General features: G+C 40.3%; 1 long non-coding RNA gene and 1 pseudogene across 1 annotated transcript in view; one reads left to right on the top strand and one right to left on the bottom strand.

Annotated features, from left to right (window-relative positions):
* Positions 1–9,940: 9,940 nt before the first annotated feature.
* LOC138665720 (toll-like receptor 13) lies at positions 9,941–13,112 on the bottom strand (annotated as a pseudogene).
* Positions 13,113–14,689: 1,577 nt separating this feature from the next.
* The window catches only part of LOC138667767 (uncharacterized), a 46,232-nt gene continuing 39,123 nt past the window's right edge, over positions 14,690–21,798 (top strand). The window contains exon 1 of the long non-coding RNA XR_011318927.1: positions 14,690–14,874. This is a non-coding gene — a long non-coding RNA (uncharacterized lncRNA). The remainder of the gene's footprint in view (positions 14,875–21,798) is intronic.

Genomic DNA, 21,798 nt, shown 5'->3' with positions numbered 1-21,798 from the left:
GGGTAATTTAAATCAATTTCAGCCTCCAAAACCGTTAAATGTCCATTTTGTCAGGTTGCGTGAAAAATACGCAATATGGTGGGCATACGGATTACATACGCAACATTACATGCGCAAAATACGCGACCACACCTTGCCTACGGAGAACTTACGGATCACCGTATTTCTAATTTTGAGGCGTATTACGGCCGTAAATTACGGACTGTATTTTTATACGCTGAGTGTGAGGCCGGCCTTAGTGGAGCGCCATCTGTGGTAACGTTAGAACAAGAAATGGGGTGTGGAGGGCACCACTATACAGTATTAAGAATGGGGTTCACCTATGGGCAAAAAAGTTGAGAACATGCAAGACGCAAGAAAAAGCATGACAATTATGTTTAGGGAACACCCAGACAGATTAAATACTCAGTTTATTATAGAAAAAATTCAGCACAATCATTACACTTAGGACACAACAGTTAAAACCATTTAAAAACAATTGTGAAAATCCAAAAAGTGGATCATGGACACCCCGTCACTACCCAAACATGCTCAGTGTTGTAGACATGGACTCAGAAATAAATGTATTAATATCATTCAAAAATATATATATGAGCGGCCCCATCTATTCACAGTACCATATAGATTGTGTGGTGGAACAAAAAAGGAAATGGTTCTATGTATGCCCGTGCCAAAATATGCGCACATACACATATATCAACATGTCTGACAAATGGTAACGACCATATCTGGGTAAGTAGACTGGATAATGTAAACAATAGTGGAAGACAGAATCCTAAAATCCTACAATACAACCGTCCAACAAACCCAGCTGGACACACCTAATAAGGTGTCCCAGTCATGGACGTAAGTGCAAAATATAGCATGGTCAAAGTAACATAAATATCTGCTGATATTCAAGACCTGTTATCCACCTAAAGGTAAGGAAAAAGGAAGGCCAGAGCCTGACCGAGAGCCATGTGAGCAAGGAGTAATGGCGGGTGAACCCCACGCGTATCGCCACTAAAGATGTGGCTTCTTCAGGGGAGAAGTTACATTGTCTCAAGGATTATGGACTTCTTCTGCTCAGTATAACTTAGTTTTACAATAGCTGCCTAAAAAAGAAAAATATGTAATTAATTTATCCATAGTTTCCTCCTACATTAACCCCTTTCTGCCAATGGACGTACTATTCTGTCCATGTGGGGTGGGTCCTACTTCCCAAGGACGGAATAGTACGTCCAGCGCGATCGGTCGCGCTCACGGGGGGAGAGCGGCCGATCGCGGCCGGTTGTCAGCTGCCTGTCGCAGCTGACATCCGGCACTATGTGCCAGGAGCGGTCACGGACCTCCCCCGGCACATTAACCCCCGGCACACCACGATCAAACATGATCGCGGTGTGCCGGCGGTACAGGGAAGCATCGCGCAGGGAGGGAGCTCCCTGCGGGCTTCCCTGAGACCCCCGCAACAACGCGATGTGATTGCGTTGCTGCGAGGGTCTGCTCACCTCCCTCCCTGCTCCAGGCCCGGATCCAAGATGGCCGCGGCATTCGGGTCCTGCAGGGAGGGAGGTGGCTTCACAGAGCCTGCTCAGAGCAGGCACTGTGAAGGCTGCAGTGCTGCAAGTCAGATCGGTGATCTGACAGAGTGCTGTGCAAACTGTCAGATCACCGATCTGTGATGTCCCCCCATGGGACAAAGTAAAAAAAATTTTTAAAAAAATTCCACATGTGTAAAAAAAATAATAAAAAAATTCCTAAATAATAAAAAAAATATATATATTATTCCCATAAATACATTTCTTTATCTAAAAAAATAAAAACCAAACAATAAAAGTACACATATTTAGTATTGCCGCGTCTGTAACGACCCCACCTATAAAACTATATCACTAGTTAACCCCTTCAGTAAACACCGTAAGAAAAAAAAAAATGAGGCAAAAAACAACGCTTTATTATCATACCACCGAACAAAAAATGGAATAACGCGCAATCAAAAAGACAGATATAAATAACCATGGTACCGGTGAAAGCGTCATCCTGTCCCGCAAAAAACGAGCCGCCATACAGCATCATCAGCAAAAAAATAAAAAAGTTATAGTCCTCAGAATAAAGCGATGCAAAAATAATTATTTTTTCTATGAAATAGTTTTTATCGTATAAAAGTGCCAAAACGTAAAAAAAAAAATATATAAATGAGGTATCACTGTAATCGTACTGACCCGAAGAATAAAACTGCTTTATCAATTTTACCAAACGCGGAACGGTATAAACGCCTCCCCCAAAAGAAATTCATGAATAGCTGTTTTTTTGTCATTCTGCCTCACAAAAATCAGAATAAAAAGCGATCAAAAAATGTCACATGCCCAAAAATGTGACCAGTAAAAACTTCAACTCGTCCCGCAAAAAACAAGACCTCACATGACTCTGTGGACCAAAATATGGAAAAATTATAGCTCTCAAAATGTGGTAACGCAAAAAATATTTTTTGCAATAAAAAGCGTCTTTTAGTGTGTGACGGCTGCCAATCATAAAAATCCGCTAAAAAAACCGCTATAAAAGTAAATCAAACCCCCCTTCATCACCCCCTTAGTTAGGGAAAAATTAAAAAATGTAAAAAATGTATTTATTTCCATTCTCCCATTAGGGTTAGGGCTAGGGTTAGGGCTACGGTTGTTAGGGCTAGGGTTAGGGTTAGGGCTAGGGTTAGGGTTAGGGCTAGGGTTAGGGTTGGGGCTAGGGTTAGGGCTAGGGTTGGGGCTAGGGTTAAGGCTACAGTTAGGGTTGGGGCTAAAGTTAGGGTTAGGGTTTGGATTACATTTACGGTTGGGAATAGGGTTGGGATTAGGGTTAGGGGTGTGTCTGGGTTAGAGGTGTGGTTAGGGTTACCGTTGGGATTAGCGTTAGGGGTGTGTTTGGATTAGGGTTTCAGTTATAATTGGGGGGTTTCCACTGTTTAGGCACATCAGGGGCTCTCCAAACGCGACATGGCGTCCGATCTCAATTCCAGCCAATTCTGCGTTGAAAAAGTAAAACTGCACTCCTTCCCTTCCGAGCTCTCCCGTGTGCCCAAACAGGGGTTTACCCCAACATATGGGGTATCAGCGTACTCAGGACAAATTGTACAATAACTTTTGGGGTCCAATTTCTCCTGTCACCCTTGGGAAAATACAAAACTGGGGGCTAAAAAATAATTTTTGTGGGAAAAAAAGGATTTTTTATTTTCATGGCTCTGCGATATAAACTGTAGTGAAACACTTGGGGGTTCAAAGTTCTCACAACACATCTAGATAAGTTCCTTGGGGGGTCTAGTTTCCAATATGGGGTCACTTGTGGGGGTTTCTACTGTTTAGGTACATATGGTGCTCTGCAAACGCAATGTGACGCCTGCAGACCAATCCATCTAAGTCTGCATTCCAAATGATGCTCCTTCCCTTCCGAGCTCTGCCATGCACTCAAACGGTGATTCCCCCCACATATCGGGTATCAGCGTACTCAGGACAAATTGGACAACAATATTTAGGGTCCGATTTCTCCTGTTACCCTTGGAAAAATACAAAACTAGGGGCTAAAAAATAATTTTTGTGGAAAAAAAAGTATTTTTTATTTGCGCGGCTCTGCGTTATAAACTGTAGTGAAACACTTGGGGGTTCAAAGCTCTCACATCATATCTAGATGAGTTCCTTAGGGGGTCTACTTTCCAAAATGGTGTCACTTGTGGGGGGTTTCTACTGTTTAGGTACATTAGGGGCTCTGCAAACGCAATGTGATGCCTGCAGACCATTCCATCTAAGTCTGCATTCCAAATGGCGCTCCTTCCCTTCCGATCCCTCCCATGTGCCTAAACGTTGGTTCCCCCCACATATGGGGTATCAGCGCACTCAGGACAAATTGTACAACAACTTTTAGGGTCCAATTTCTTCTCTTACCATTGGGAAAATAAAAAATTGGGGGCGAAAAGATAATTTTTGTGAAAAAAAATGATTTTTTATTTTTACGGTTCTACATTATAAACTTCTGTGAAGCACATAATAGGTCAAAGTGCTCACCACACATCTAGATAAGTTCCTTAGGGGGTCTACTTTCCAAAATGGTGTCACTTGTGGGGGGTTTCAATGTTTAGGCACATCAGTGGCTCTCCAAACGCAACATGGCGTCCCATCTCAATTCCAGTAAATTTTGCATTGAAAAGTCAAATGGCGCTCCTTCGCTTCCGAGCTCTGTCATGCGCCCAAACAGTGGTTTACCCCCACATGTCGGGTATCGGCGTACTCAGGACAAATTGTACAACAACGTTTGGGGTCCATTTTCTCCTGTTACCCTTGGTAAAACAAAACAAATTGGAGCTGAAGTAAATTTTTTGTGGAAAAAAGTTAAATGTTCATTTTTATTTAAACATTCAAAAAATTCCTGTGAAACGCCTGAAGGGTTAATAAACTTCTTGAATGTGGTTTTGAGCACCTTGAGGGGTGCAGTTTTTAGAATGGTGTCACACTTGGGTATTTTCTATCATATAGACCCCTCAAAATGACATATCTCTGTGATTTAATTGCATAAAAATTCAAAGTTGGAAAATTGCGAAATTTTCAAAATTTTCGCCAAATTTCCATTTTTTTCACAAATAAACGCAGGTAATAGCAAAGAAATTTTACCACTATCATGAAGTACAATATGTCTCGAGAAAACAATGTCAAAATCAACGGGATCCGTTGAAGCGTTCTAGAGTTATAACCTCATAAAGGGACAGTGGTCAGAATTGTAAAAATTGGCCCGGTCCATAACGTGCAAACCACCCTTGGAGGTAAAGGGGTTAAAGGAGTTACCAATCTTTCAGAAAACTTTTGCTTTCCAGCTTAGTTAGGTATAAAAAATAAACTTCACTTTACTTACCATCCAAGGTCTGTGTCTCCAACCCTGGGCCAATGATTTTGTATAGGCTGCAGAGGTGAAGTCAGATCGACAGCGCTGCTGCCAATCACTGAGCTCAGCTGCTCTGCTGATGAGGAAGGTACAAGCCGCTGAGCTCATTGATTGGCTACAGCGCGGTTGACCTGAAGTCATTGCTGCAGCCAAACAACAGATACCGCGGCAGCACTGGACCTGAGGAGTGTAACTAAAAATTGGTTTGTTTGTTTTTTACATTGTACAGTCTGTGGGTAAACATTAAGTATTTGGTTATACAGAAATGGCCAATCTGAACTTTTTAGATCCCATACGGTATATATTGCATTTTTATTATTACAGCCCCAATTTTATTTATGAAGAACGCTAATTAAAGGTAATCTGTCACCAGATTTTTTTCTATCTCATCAGAGTGCAGCATAATGTAAAGAGGCCCTGATTCCAGTGGTGTGTCAATCATATCGCTGGGTGCAGCAGTTGTGACACAATTAGAGTTCTTAAATGTAGCAGAGCTGAGAGAGCTAACCACAACCACACCAAAGCTTTCTATGTACATTGACTATTGACTGTGATCTGCTAAGCAGAGGAGGGGGCAAAGTTGGACCAGGGCTCATGGTACTGTGGTCTGAGCAGTGATAATCTCCTGGTGATAAAACCTTCATTGTATGGAAACAACAGCACACTGCCTAATAAGTGACACATCCCTGAAATCTGTGTCTCAGCTGCTACCTCATGCTGTCCAGTGATTACATAGCAAAAACCTGCTGACTGATTCTCCTTAAGTTTTCCATGCCATTTGTTCTCACCTACATTTGGCTTGGTTTTCACAGTGCAGTCATACAATTCTGAGCATATAAAAAGTGTTACCATCAGAATAATCCAATCATTGGTCGGAGCATTTGGGCATGATTTCATCCACATACAGCAGCACTCCAAAAAAAAAATCCTAATGAATCCAACAAAGAATTGTGTCATCACAACCAGATTAGGGAGCTGTTTTTCCGTAGAATGATTTCTCGCAGGGTATAACATCTGTGTAATACAGAGGCATTCATCCACCCACAGCATACCTACAATGCAGGCAGTTCCCGTGCCTCCATACAGCTTCTCTGCTATGTGCACAAGGCCTGGAAACAATGGGGTATTTTAATATGTAAATGTCAAGTTAAAGAAAACATGCAGAACTAGCAAAAGTGTCAGATTAGGCAAATCATATTTCTGGAATTTATAGGTTTAGGACGCAGCTAATCTTCTTGCATCTGTCAGCCATATTATGTCACAATGTAAGGTTCATACTGAGCAAATACCGCAGCAAAGTCACTGCTCAACTAAAAGAGATATTGCAGCTTCAAAATAATAGAAAAGTTGCTCAGTGGTCAGAGCAGCAATGAGCTTGATTTCACCTATAGGTTTCATACAAAATTCAAAAAGCAAATTGCTTTCCATAGTGTGTTTTCATCATGCCGTAACCTTCCAAAAAAGACGTCAAAATAAAATACTAAAAATACTGACAAATTTTTTTGAAGGCTTAAATGTAAGTTCCATACACAACATGACTGTTGCCCCCAATTTACAGATTATTAACCTTTCTAATATGAAGCTAAAGCTGTTATAAATACAGGTGCTGAGCATGGGACCTACATTTTCCCTTCATTGAAAATTGTTGTTTTTCTGCAGTGAAATCTACATTTTTTTGCGTATAAAATTCATGCTCCATGGATTCTATCATACTCATGATGAACATATACCATTCACTGTTGGTGAAGAACTTGAAGCTGTGAATATAATTCAGTTACTTCTAAGAGAATGAAAACTTACAGGGAATCAGTGAGCAGGTTTTTGCTATGTAATCGGAGAGCTGTATGATATGAGGTAAGTGGATCCTTATTCCAGCCATGTATCCCTTATTAGGCTGCTTGGTGCAATTTTGATAGAATCTCTGTTTTTTTTGTGCACATATAGAAGTGGTCAGAGCTGTGTTTAACCCTACCCACACCAATGATTGGCAGGTTCCATTGTCAGCAATCTGCCAATCAGTGGTGGGGGCGAGATTACACAGATTAGCTCGACTGCTTTGCATGTGGCACTTCACTAATAAACTCCTGCTGATAAAACACTGATTGTATTGAAAGTAAAGGTACCGTCACACTAGACGATATCGCTAGCGATCCGTGACGTTGCAGCGTCCTCGCTAGCGATATCGTCCAGTGTGACAGGCAGCAGCGATCAGGCCCCTGCTGTGCTGTCGCTGGTCAGGGAAGAAAGTCCAGAACTTTGTTTCGTCGCTGGATCTCCCCGTAGACATCGCTGAATCGTTGTGTGTGACACCGATTCAGCGATGTCTTCGCTGGTAACCAGGGTAAACATCGGGTAACTAAGTGCAGGGCCGCGCTTAGTAACCCGATGTTTACCCTGGTTACTATCGTTAAAGTAAAAAAAACAAACGCTACATACTTACCTACCGCTGTCTGTCCCCGGCGCTGTGCTTCTCTGGTCTGGCTGTGAGCACAGCGGCCGGAAAGCAGAGCGGTGACGTCACCGCTCTGCTTTCCGGCTGCCCGGCGCTCACAGCCAAAGCAGAGAAGCAGAGCGCCGGGGACAGACAGCGGTAGGTAAGTATGTAGCATTTGTTTTTTTTACTTTAACGATGGTAACCAGGGTAAACATCGGGTTACTAAGCGCGGCCCTGCGCTTAGTTACCCGATGTTTACCCTGGTTACCGGGGACCTCGGGATCGTTGGTCGCTGGAGAGCGGTCTGTGTGACAGCTCTCCAGCGACCAAACAGCGACGCTGCAGCGATCCGGATCGTTGTCGGTATCGCTGCAGCGTCGCTTAGTGTGACGGTACCTTAAAGCAATCTGCTGAGCAAGTGACATATCTCTTGAATCAGGGTCTGTGCCCTAACATTATGCTGTTCTCAGATTAAATAAACCTGCAGTGCTGACAGATTCCCTTTAAGTTTCCTGAATTTATTATACCCATTTAAAAAAAATCCATCCACTCTCTACCTATCTTAATGTCATATGTTTTTCTAAAAGTTTGTAAGCAGTAGCAATTAAGGGGAGACAGTAAAGCATGTGAGCAGCAACTTGCTTTGAAATAACTTGCTCAAGCGTGGGAGGTAATGTTGTTTTCTCTGGTGTGTCAAAAACAATTGAATTAAATCACCAATTCTAGATGTTATTAAAAAATATCAGCATCTCTTCATTTAATTTAAGTAACTTTTAGAGATTTTGCTAGAGCATTGGATTAGGGAATAATTACTAGGAAATATAATATAATATTTGTACATTTAAAACCCCACCATTGCAACTTTTGATGTTAACAAAAATGCTTAAAAGCCACTCAACCTCCTCATGGCAGCATTGTTCCTAGGCTTTACAATATGTGTGAACACGCATATAAATATATTGAATTTATTCCTTGGACGATTACATATTTTTTATGATGTGTCATGTCTTTATTGACAAAATAGAAGCCTCAACTTCTTGAATTTGTGCTTACACATAACTTTCTGTACAAGAAATTCTACATGCAGCTCAAGGGAACCGCTATGGGGTTAGCTTATGTGCCTCATATGCCAGCCTTCTCTTGGGGCTGTTGGAGAGGAGAATCTGTGAAAGATGGACATGCAGACCATCAGACTCTTGTTTGGCATGCAACAATGGTGAAAGAATGTCAATATTTACTAATTATTTTGTCATAAAATAATATAAAATCACCCATATAATCTTATCAAGCACTATAGGGGTTATTTGTTGTGCAAGTTCTCCTGTGTAATCTGTTGTATGTAGGTTTCACATTAAGACAAGAGAGCTATGAGGCAGAAACAGGAAACATGTATTCATTCTGCAAGGGATGCCATGGACATAACCCAAAAATACCATTACCTAGACTAGATACTGTGGAGGATCTCTTCAGAGTGAGGAGCATTGACTACATTTTTACAACTCCAGGGGTAGAAACTGAAAGAGAATCTTTGCACAGAGAGAAAACAAATGGGTTTTCACAAGGGCTATAGTCTTACCATAGGGCCACAATAAAATAGATCAATACAATTATTTTTAAGTATATTTTGTTTTGTTCCATATGTGTATTATTACAGTTCTACATGACTCAGTATCTGTTTACTCTATATGATACTCTTTAATATTTCGAGGTTTAGTTTTTATTCACTATTTGAATTCTCACGCTACCTTTTCTTTAGACTATAATTGACAGTTGGTTCAAGGGTTTCTATGGAGTAAAATTTTTAGTTATTTTACTAGTCCCAGCGATTACATGGAAATATAGATGTCAGTACAACTGCAGTATTCGCTTGAATAATTTAGTGCATGTTTATGATATAAATTTCTGAGTATATATAACAAATGATAATATTCCACTATGTCTATGTTTGAGTGCATATTCAGGTTAGACTTGGGTTATATGTCCTGATATTGGCTTTTATGTTTTCACATTTTATATTTTTCTTTAATTTTTTTTAACCCAACATGACATATTTTACACTTGGAGAACATTCACACTCTGTGTAATGCAGGTATTAACTTTTCAATTTGCAGCACATATTCGTTTAGTGCATCTCCTGGAAGCCGTAAAAAAGGTCAGTACCCCTACTTCTCTGTGTTCCCCCATGGAACATTTGCTGATTGAGCATGCATTCTACATGCCATTTAAGCTTCCACACTTTTACAATCAACCGCGTTGAACTCTAGAGGACACCATAATGAGCATGCACTCCTTTCCTCTTTTTATTAAAGTGGTCATACACACTGTTAAGGTCCAGGCTCGCTCTGATGACATCCTTCACTTACCACCTGTCCACCTGGCGCTCTGAGGGTGGTTGAAAATTAGTCCACTCCAAGCAGCGAAGTGCAGAAATCAGCACACCCGATGATTCACCTATTTCTATGTAATTGTAGATAACTCATAGTTAATGTAGTATTTTTGTATTGCTCTTTTATTAATTCATCAAAATGTAAAACAATAAAATGTAAGAAACCAATATATTTCTGTTAATCGTGCTGAAACGTGAAAACATACCTATACATCTCATGGTTAAGATGTTACTCAAGTTATACTTTATTATCAAGAAGACGTCACAGATAGATTGCCATCTATTAATAAAAAATTGATTATATTTGCGTTGCCACCAGCAGCAGTATGGTTATGGCTGTGAGAAAATAACATTTTTAAGCAGTACACAGTGATACAAAATAAATGTAAATGAAATCATACAGTATATGTACTTGATATTTTTCTTTGGTTGGTGGTGGTGCAATTTCTAGCTCAATAATTGACTGTGAGTTCAGCATAAAGTGTGTGATCAGTGTGGAAGCAATTATATCAATACATTGGGCATAGTATTAGGCTTTATTAGTCTGGTACTATTGATCTTTTCTATCTTGGTTTTCTTCCATCGTTATTAATAACTTTGCGTAATCTGGCCCAGAACAGCTGCTGCCCATCTTCATCTTCCGGCCACTCCAAGTAGGTCTTCTTCTCTAAAATTTTAGTAATTCTGTGGTAATACTGAAGCTCTTCTCTAGGGATGTCATCCAGGAACACCAGGATGAGGGAATCCTTACTCTCTGCTTAGTTGCCATTCTTATCTCCAGGGAGCACCAGTTGCTCTGAAGGTAACTACGTGTGATAACACAGATTGTCCACCTGCTGTTATAGATACTGTCCACAATGTTCTCCACAATGTCTCTGCCAATCTCAAAGTCTCGGTTGTGGATACACACTTTAAAGAAAGGAGGACCGATTTGCTCCAAGTTATGGAGAAGCTGCTCTGTCACCCACTGTTCTTCGTGGCCATTATATGACACAAATACGTCATATTCATAGTGGTCTCTTTTTCTGTGCCTACTACTGAGCCAACATTTGATTGTATAAAACATGTACAGTATATACCACCAGATACTTTCATAGAAGAGGGAGATAGACATAAATAGCAAAGTAAAGACAAATGTCAATATAAACATTATAAAATTTAGATCACTCTGACAATTATTCAATAAGAATGACACTAAATTCATGTTGGTTTTATATACATAACATTCCTGATTGTGGAAATTAATGATAGACACAGAAGTTCCAGCTTCAAGCCATGTGAATAGCTCACTAAATTCACATTGGCAGGGAAATCTGGTTTGCAAAAAGAGAATGTATTTCAGGTTAGGCATCACGTCAAACACGCTTCCCTTCATCTCTTGAATGATCTGGTTTTCAATGACTAGAAATTCCAATTGCTTTAAATCACAGAAAATATCTTCCGAATCAAACTGATCAATTCCCGAATTTTCTAAATACAAGACTCTGAGATTAAATAACCCATGAAATAGCTCGTGAAAATTTATCTGACCAGATTTAACTAACTTGTCTGTGTCCTTCAGATGGAGAAAGTTCAACATTGGCAAATGTTTCATGCTGCTATTAAGAGTGACATCAGTGAGATAATCAGAATTTGAAGCATAGTAAAGTTTTTCCAAATTTGTAAATTTGGAAAATGGGTTACTTTCCATCTCAAAACACTGAAAAGCTATTATATTTTTTAAGTGCAGCTCCTTAATTTCGCTGAAAACATAATCATCACAATTTATAAATATGTCTTGGGAATCTAATTCCAAATATTCCATCACTGGAAAAGAATCTAAATATTCATTTACTAATTGCAAATTTTGTTCTGTTTTCGCAGACAAATGCTGAAGCCAATGTCCTACAGAATGCCACCAATATATGTCAAGCATGTCGGCAAAAGTCACACTAAAGTCTCGAAGATTTATCATGGATCTAAAAGCGTTTCCATCGATTTTGTATAATATATTCTCATACAAATTTAAATGTGTTATCGAAAACAGGTTCTGAAAAGTCGACTCACCTATAAGAAATATGCTGTTATACTGTAAATTTAAAATTTGCAGGTGGCTTAGACCATCGAAAGCAGAATCTTCAATGTAGTTAATGCGATTATTATCTAACGCCAAGATGCGAAGATTTTTGAGGCAGGCAAATTGCAGTTTTTGAACCCTTGTTAAATAATTAATTGATAAGTTAAGGTAAACCAGTTCCATTTCTGTAGAGGAGTCATTTCCACAAATCTTCACATAAGTTATTTCATTATTGCATAGATTTAGTTCTAATAAACTGCTGAGCCTTTTTATTTGATTCAAGTGAATTGCCTGTAAGTAATTATAAGACAAATCTAACTTCTGTAACCTCTTGCATGAGCCGGAAGATGTACTAAAACGATTTATGGCATTGTTTATTAACAATAGTTCCTTGACTTTAAAGAATGAGGCAAGCTTGCAAATTTCAGGTAGATAAAAAGAATTTCCGACTGACATGAAAGTCTTGATTGTTTTAATACCAGATGATAGGATGTCTTCAATATCAAATCCAGTCATTTTGAGACTTAACATTTCCAAATGAGGGAAATTGTGCAGAAAATGTCTTTCAGTTATCCATAACTGACTTTGACTCAGATGAAGGTAACTGATGTTGAAGTCCATAACCTGGCTATTGCTGGAAGGATATTGTGAAGTTAAACAGCCAGACTCCCTCAATTCTTCAATATTATTGCTAATAAATGAGAGTTTCTGCAAATTTTCTAATTCTTTCAAGATTTCGATTACTGTACCTATACAAGTGATGTTATATTCCAGAATTAGATTTGTTAGGAGAGGCAGATGGCTAAATATGGAAGAATTAAACTGTGATAAACGTAGACCAGATAATTTAAGCTCTTGCAGAACATTCAATCCATAAAAGGTATCTTTATGTAGATTTATATTACCATCCATAGCTCTTGACTCTATCCATAGGATGGAGAGCTGAGAGAGACCTTTGAAAGCTTGAGCTTGAGTAATCAAATCTCCATGTAAGTAAAGTGCTTTTAAGTTGGTAAATTGGTGGAAGGACTTTGTGTCTATGGTGACTCCCAGATAATTTGTAAGACAAAGCCAGTCAGAGTCCAAAGGGACCTCCTTCAGTGCCATTTCGAGATCTTCCACCATGTCACAATTCACAGCAATTGTAAAATCCAGCTCCTCAAACTCAGAACACAAACCAAACTTCAGGTCCACATGTAGTGCATAATACTTCTTTTCCAGCACCTGACATTTCTGTCTCAGAATGCACTGACAAAGTGAAAATGCTGAAATTAAGCAAATAATCCACGTCAAAAGTGATCTGCAGATATTCATGATGGATTGATCCTGTGCATATGGGAAAGCAACCATGCATACAATGTTGGTGGTGATGGCGAACTCAGTCGAGGGGTTCAAGAGAGGCCTGGATGTCTTCCTGGAGCAGAACAATATTGTATCATACAATTATTAGGTTCTGTAGAAGGACGTAGATCTGGGTATTTATTATGATGGAATATAGGCTGAACTGGATGGACAAATGTCTTTTTTCGGCCTTACTAACTATGTTACTATGTTACAATGTTAGTTTGGAAATTAAGGAACTGTTTTTACTTTTTTAGCACATTTATCACTTCCCTTATGAAAGGGGGAAATGTCACACCATTAATAGGGAAGTACACACAACTGTTATGTAAGACTTAAAAAAGATTTTCCACCACATTTTGGAAAACTGAACAGAAGTAAGGAATCTTTGTAAAATAAAGAAATAAGTGCTACTTACGCTTCCGAACCTCCATTGCTCCAGAGATGCCACTCAGGTGGTCTCCACCAGAACTCGAAGGGATGATATTCTGTCCATTCATTCACCTGACTGATGGGGCCACTTATTGGCTACAGGATGAGTTGACTTGTGACATCTTGTGCATCATTCTTTTGACTCTGCAGAAAATAAATGGCCTCAGCGGTCAGGAGCCTGAATGGACAGATATTATCACTTTTGGGCCTCAAAGAAACTGCAAAAATGTTGGCGCTGGAGCAAGATCCCTTGCCCCTGTCTAGTTTTCAAAAAATGGTGAAACCCCCATTTACAGACAACCTGTCATCAGGTTTTCCCTATATAAACTATAACCACCACTTTTCAGTCACAGTTAAAAGCAACATTTTTATAAGGGCCCAAGTGCTCTGCATAGCTAAGAATATAACTTTTATAATTCTCCCGTGTCCTGTGCTGATCGTCACCATCTGATCTACTGGTCATCTCCAGACTGTACTCAGCACTTTTTCTGTCTCCACAATTGCCATCATCCTTCCTTGATTGATGTGGCTGATTTCTCCTATGTCATCCATTGAGTCTGTTCAACTCCCGTCTTGATCAACATAGTCAAATTTATGCACACACGCTTTGGTTCAGGTGATGCAAAAAATGATTTTATTCAATTCAAGTCCGTGAAACAAGGGAGAAGCAAGGGGAAAAAAAATTATAATACAAAGTGACTAAATAACATTGCAGACACGTCGACCCATCCCGGGTCTTACTCATTACGTTGCTGTAAAAGAAAAAAACAATATTGCAGGGTGACTCTATTTTGGTGTCTGCAGTCTCTATCTGAGGATCACTATGAGTTATTGCTGCATCTTGAGCTTACATACAGATCGGGTGATGCTGGAGCTGATGGTTCCCACTGACAGAGCGACCTGATCTGTATGTAAGTGTAAAATGGTGCAATAAATCTCACAGGGCCTCAAAGAGATCCTCCTCAGAAACAAAACAAGAGGCAGGAATCAGATGAAGCCCTGTCACCTATCTGCTGCCCTGGCTCCTCTCCAGCAGATTATAACAGGTGCACAGGTGACATAAGAAGAGCAGACGCCCACAGACAGCCTGCAGTGTCTGCAAAACTGGGATACACATTTACTGTACAGTACAGTGCTGGCATCAGTCTACTGAAGCAGCTGAAAGCTGGGCCCCTGTCCCTGGCAGTATGCCCCTGCCTGCATGGCTCTCCTGCACCTCCTGGCCCCAGTGCAGCTGGCCCAAGGGATTCAATAGGGAAATGGACTGGCTTAACTAATGTACCATCATTTTCTTCCTAGACATGTTGATCCTCCTTCAGTCAATAGGTGAGTGTATCCCCTCCTTGCATAACCCACATGGCATACCATACACCTATACTAGTCTCCCCACACTGCCATATAACCTTTCTGTCCATTTACCTGATCCACATACAATATTTATTTCTCTGAATTAAATTTTGGCCATACTCATTAATTAAACATCTAGACTCTTTATTTGGGAGTGAATATACCCCCACTGTCCACAGACCCTCTTGATATTCCATCATACCACAATTACAGGCCCCTTCAGTCTATCCCTTTTAGGGTGCCCGTCTAAATGAATTAATACTGTACAGATGCTTCTCACAAAATTAGAATATCATCACAAAGTTAATTTATTTCAGGTCTTCAATACAAAAAGTGAAACTCATATTATATAGAGTCATTACAGAGTGATCTACTTCAAGTGTTCATTTCTGGTAATGTTGATGATTATGGCTTACAGCTCATGAAAACCCAAAAGTCATTATCTCAGTAAATCAGAACATCTGATGTTAGGGAAAAGAGATAGGTTTCATGCCTCTGCCTTAATGCGTTTCCCCAATTCATCAGAAAGCCCAATTCATGTGAGGTGCAGATTCTCTGATAGTCATATTAATAAACATTAGCGTTTTAATGGGTTATATGTACTCACCTATGTCTACTTTGCAACATTGTGCCAACTTCCCTAACCTTCAGATAGATTACCTGCTCAGACACCAAACACCTCTGAACTGTAGGATGAGGAGCCAAAAGTTACAATGAAGGAAACAGCATTGCAAATATTGACTGCTATTCAAGCATCCATTGTTTCTCTTAGGCTTCTTTCACACTAGCGTCGGAATCTCCCCGTCGCAATGCGTTGGGGAGAGATTCCGACGCTAGCGTTTGCTGCATTGTACAATGGGTGCAGCGGATGCATTTTTCCGGCGCATCCGCTGCCCCATTGTAAGGTGCGGGGAGGTGGGGGGCGGAGTTCCGGCCGCGCATGTGCGGTTGGAAAAAGCGGTCCGTCAGGAGCAAAAAACGTTACATGTAGCGTTTTTTGCTCCCGACGGTCCGCCAAAGCACGACGCATCCGTCGCTCGACGGAAGCGACGTGTGGCAATCCGTCGCAAATGCGTCGTCAATACAAGTCTATGGGGAAAAAACGCATCCTGCAAGCACTTTTGCAGGATGCGTTTTTTTCTGCAAAACGACGCATTGTGACGGATTGCAGAAAACGCTAGTGTGAAAGTAGCCTTACTGGCAAGATCAATGAGGTTCTTGAGTGGAAGAAGTGGCTGCTCCTGAACTTGAGGAAAAGCAACTCTGAGACAGCAGTCAGTACCTGGGCACAAAGAGCAGAAGATCTTGAAAATCTGCATTGTGAAAATAATCTTCACATATTTGGATTCATAGGACATGCACCCGGGAAATAACTATGCACCTACTTCTAGCAGGAGGTTCTGGTTGTTACTTAACCATTTAGATGCTGCTGGCAATGGCTGACAGCACTATGAAATTATTTAGATCTGGGTGGTGGTTCTAATTTCTCATCTATTGGAGCTCTTGTGATCTAATCATCGGAAGCTGATGGTGCTGAGAAGGCAGGCAGGGGTCTGCTGAAGGTCCCTGTCACCTGCTGGGTTCATGGAAAATTGTGAAATTAACAATAACCTGCAATACTATAGTAAAGATTTAAGTTGTAAGTACACTATGGGAGCTTAGAAGATGCAAAAAAAAAAGTATATAAATGGAAACAAAAACCTTATATAGCTCCATAAAAAAAAGAATAAAAAATGGTGAAACAGACGGAAAAAAACAAAAGTGCAAAACCAAAAATTGGCCTTGGCAGGAAGGAGTTCTTATGTATCGTATTGTTTTCTTTTAGCTGGCTCATGTTAGTACACCATATAGCTTAGGTAATATTATAAAGCATCAATGTCCTCCTATCAGTGGCTCCCCAGCTTTTGCAAAACTACAGCTTCCAATTATGCCTTGATAGTCTCCAGCTGGAGTTGTAGCTTTGCAAAATCTGGAGAGCCACAGATTGGGAAACACTGCATTACTGTTGTGAATTCTGTTGTCAAGCTCCCTCCTGTGGTCATGAATGGTACTTCGGCTGGTTCTGTCCATGGGCTTCCTCTGGTGGTTGTGAGTAGAGCTGCGGCTTCTGAGTTTCCTTCCACAGGTGACGAGGTTAATTCGTTAGCTGGCTGCTCTATTTAACTCCACTTAGAGCATTGCTCCATGCCACCTGTCAATGTTCCAGTATTGGTCTAGTTCTCTCCTGGATTGTTCTTGTGACCTGTCTTCCCAGCAGAAGCTAAGTTCCTGCTTGTTTTTCTCTGGTTTGCTATTTTTCTGTCCACCTTGCTATTTTGATTTTTGTCTTGCTTGCTGGAAGTTCTGGGACGCAGAGGGAGCACCTCCGCACCGTGAGTAGGTGCGGAGGGTCTTTTTGCGCCCTCTGCGTGGTCTTTTTGTAGTTTTTTGTGCTGACCGCAAAGTTACCTTTCCTATCCTCTGTCTGTTCAGTAAGTCGGGCCTCACTTTGCTAAATCTATTTCATCTCTGTGTTTGTAATTTTCATCTTTACTCACAGTCATTATATGTGGGGGGCTGCCTTTTCCTTTGGGGAATTTCTCTGAGGCAAGGTAGGCTTTATTTTTCTATCTCTAGGGCTAGCTAGTTTCTTAGGATGTGTCGAGTTGCATAGGGAGCGTTAGGCGCAATCCACGGCTATTTCTAGTGTGTGTGATAGGATTAGGGATTGCGGTCAGCAGAGTTCCCACGTCTCAGAGCTCGTCCTATATTATTAGTAACTATCAGGTCATTCCGTGTGCTCTTAACCACCAGGTCCATTATTGTCCTTACCACCAGGTCATAACACATTACGCAATGTACAATTAGCAGATAACTGGAACAGAGATGTATTTCCATTACAGATCTCTAATGGAGTAAAGCAAAATGATTTCCAGAACCCCTGTCTGTCATCTGTAAGGAGATGGACATACTGCCTACGTTCCCCCTTGATGACATATGTGTTGTTATGATGTATAATGTGCATTGTGACATTCAATCTTAATGACAGCATTGTAGTTTGACAGTAGGGAGAGTTAAGGTTAATTATTGGGACTAGCCCAGAGTGGGAGGTGCTAAAGTGCAGGAACAGAGACCGTTCCTTTCTGGAAATGAAATAGGTCACACCATGCAAGAGAAGCAGACCTAAGGTCTGATTAGTCAGCAGAGCCACCTGACTTGGGTGTCACTGGCATGAGTGGAGACCCAGGCAGTGGATAGCGAGATCCGGAGTAGAGAAAGGAAAAGTAACAGAAGGACAGAATGGAATACAGGAATCAATTTGTGGATTTTTTTGTGGTGCTGGTGGGCATGAGTAGTGTATAATCTAGATGATTCGTCAAACTCAATCTGACAGGTGCCCCGCCCCTATCAAAGTGTATCAAAGTGTGTAACCCCTCCCCTCCTCCTGTCAGCCAGCTGTCCCTGAGGCTGGCTGATTTCCCCTTTTGATATCGTTTGATATACTTTAATTTGTTGCAGTTTGATATTATTCACGTATTTGTTTTATATTTTTATACGTAGCTCGAGTTTGATTCTGTTAGCTGTGTTTTATTCACAGTGTATCCATATAGTTCAGAACTTATAACACACCAAGCTGTTTATTTGTGTCTCTACACGTATTTGTTTTATATTTTTATACGTAGCTCGAGTTTGATTCTGTTAGCTGTGTTTTATTCACAGTGTATCCATATAGTTCAGAACTTATAACACACCAAGCTGTTTATTTGTGGCTCTACTGAACATTAACTAAATGGTGAACTTTAACTAAATGTTTATTTTCACAAACAGAAGAGCCAGATTTTCTGTTTGGGTTAACTGCGGGTCAGAGGTTTATAACACCTAGGTCAATTGTTGTTGTATTTGCTTTCCCAATAAATGTTTATTTTCACAAACAGAAGAGGCAGATTTTCTGTTTGTACATGTATTGTACTGTAGGGTAATGTAGGGTTATCTGCGGGTCATTTGCCCAGGCATTGTGTATTATTCATGTTGTTATAACGCACAATGTTAGATATTTGCTTTCTCTTTTTTGTGTCTGTAGATGTCATCTGAGAAGTTATTTGTGTTTCTACTGAGCATTAACTAAATGCTTATTTTCAGTGGTTTATAACACCTAGGTCATTTGTTTTTGTTCTGTAAGCTGTGTTTATTCACAGTGTACCAGATTTTCTCTTTTGTGCCTATATATATATATATATATATATATATATATATATATATATAATATGCCACAATGTTACAACACAAGCAAGAAAGAAGCGGTATGTTTTATACGAATATAAATTTTATTTCTCACAATAAAACAGCATCTCAAAGACATTTCAATACTATAAAAATTCTTACAGAATATAAAAAGTAAAAACATTAAATAGTACAATGAACATACATCATTACACTTCTTAGAAAATAATTAATATAGCGTTACAAGGCGTGTACAGCATTTCTCCAGTACATTCTTTACATCGTGAGCCACATGGTTTGTAGCATCGGTAGAGACCTTTTTTTAGGTAGCAGAGTTCCGCGTGTGGTACCTAATGACGGGGAATGTAAAGATTGAATTGTACGGGGCGCCGTAGCTAACTTCAGCGGTGTAGATACAGAGCGTGTCTCACTGTTGGTAATTTTTAATTCATCTAAAAGCTTCCTAGTAGCGGGGTTGCCCACAACTGTAGACGGCATATTTAGCTCGGCCATAGCCTGCATAAATGAATCCCAACCCGGCGGTAAATTTCTACTGTTCAGAGCATGGCTCTGCGTTGTACTACGTACCAAATCCAGTAAGTTAGACCCTGGTATTACGGATCCTTTGAAAATAAATTCAGCATTATTATTCCATGCTGTAACATTTTTATTCTGCAGCAGCCTGTTTAGTAAAAATTCAGCATTCTTTTTATATCTTTGGTTTATATGGCCGACAATTTCCGCGATCTCGTGATTTTTATCAGAGGCGGTATTTGGCAATTGTTGCTGACCAGGATCAGGAGTGCTAACGAGATTTAAAGCCGTTACTTCTTTTGAGCTGTGTCGCGTATGTACCAAGTAGCGTTGTAGCACAGAGCTATACATTTTAATTTTCACATCATCGGGAATGTCACGACGCTGTAAAATGTCGCTAATTTCACCATCAAGGCGGCGAATAACACTGTCGCGTATGTTATCTGTAGTACCGGGTCTTAGTTTGTCTAGCTCCTGTTTGGGGACTAGATACATTTTCGCTGCATGCTCCATTATCTTCCGGCGATCAGGCTTGTTATTATTGGAATTGCAAAAGCTAAAAGAGGGCCGATAAACCCGCCGGCCTGTTTTAGTAGGCGCTTCTTTTTCTTTATGGGCTGAGATCTGTCGCTCAGGGTTCTTATAGCTTTACGCCACTTCTTTAATATACCTTTTTGGCGCTCTTTCAGCGGTATCCTGCCTTTTAAGATATTTAAAGCAATCTCGCCTATGGCTGTAATTAAATCATTGCTTGCATCGCGCAAAATAGACTTTCTGACAGCGGGGGTTGCTTTCACTAGGGTTTTTAAGAGAGCCCAGTTACGCCGGAGCCTCTCAGACATCTTTACATCACAACGCACACAGCGTAGAATGTCTGATACTGGTTAAAATTCACTTTTTAGAAGTGTTTTTCTTTTGAACATAGACAGCGGGCAACGCGGGTGGAAACAACCCAGTCCTTAAACGCAGATCCTCAGGCGTATTAGCTCTCAAATCTACAAGCAAATACCCGTAAGGCTCCCGCGTGGCATCCTCAAAAGCTTCTAGGAAAAAACGTGTTTTTCCGGGATACATCTGACAAGCTAGAGTTAAAATTTGTAATTTATCTCGGGGGTTATTAAAAAGCACCATGTACTTTGTGTTTAAATTTATCATATGGCTTTTCTTACCCTGACAAAATATGTTTTGCACCAGGTAGAAAATGCTGAGATTTCTGTGGTGCACATACTTGGTAAAGGCTTTTTCTATCTCACAATTCTCACTAGCACTCTCCATGAGATCATCAACAATCGCCAAATTCACCTTCTCCGGTGGGAATAATTCGTCATCTACGAATGTATTCGGCAGACCCTCCACAAATCTGGCGTGGGGAAAAGAGAGAGAGATTTCATCATATAGTTTTTGCCAACACAAATAAAACCATACAATATTATCAGGTTTCTGAGAAAAATTAGCTTCAATATTATATAGCAGCTGTTTTACAAAATAGCTCTTTCCAGAATTAGACGGGCCTGCTAGAATGCAAGAGAATGGGTGCTGCAGACGCGTATCCATCACAATACTCGACTAATATCCAAAAGGTAATGTTGTGAAATCGTCTAATAGTCGCCGCTTTGTATAAACGCACTTTTGTGTTTTGCGTAATGGCCTTGTTTCAATATCCCAGTACTTTTTATTTCTCACAATGGACGCCTGCTGTACGACAATACGTTTCTGAGTTTCTGCGGCAGAATTGTGCGGGTAGTCCAGAACTAGATCTTTCAGACTGTTGAAATTAATAGATTGAGAGTTACCAACATTTAGTGTTATCCCCTTAACTTTTAAGACAGTTTTACCGGTGTTGAGTTTGTAGCCGTAAGTTTTGGGGCCCGCGGATACAAATTCTGTGATGTGTGTACCATCGGGTATTTCACTGGTCAGCTCCCCAGGGAATCGCCTAAAGGCGGTTGCCACTCACCATCTCTCTGTACAAAAATAACTGAATCTGTGTCGTGATAAAGACACCTCTCCTGCAGCCTGTCCAGCAGCGAATAGAGCTCTAACCGAGCATACGCTGTTGTAAAACACGCTATAAAAATGTTTGTGTTTTTGTTGAGTGTGTGGTGGCCTTTTGCATATTTCCAGTTAACGGTTGCAGTGTCATCATCAAGGAAATGTAACATCAAATGT

This window comes from Ranitomeya imitator, chromosome 2 (assembly GCF_032444005.1).
Source record: "Ranitomeya imitator isolate aRanImi1 chromosome 2, aRanImi1.pri, whole genome shotgun sequence".
Lineage (NCBI taxonomy): Eukaryota > Metazoa > Chordata > Amphibia > Anura > Dendrobatidae > Ranitomeya > Ranitomeya imitator.
The sequence above is the reverse complement of the archived record's forward strand: the minus strand, read 5'-3'. Positions and strand labels throughout refer to the sequence as shown.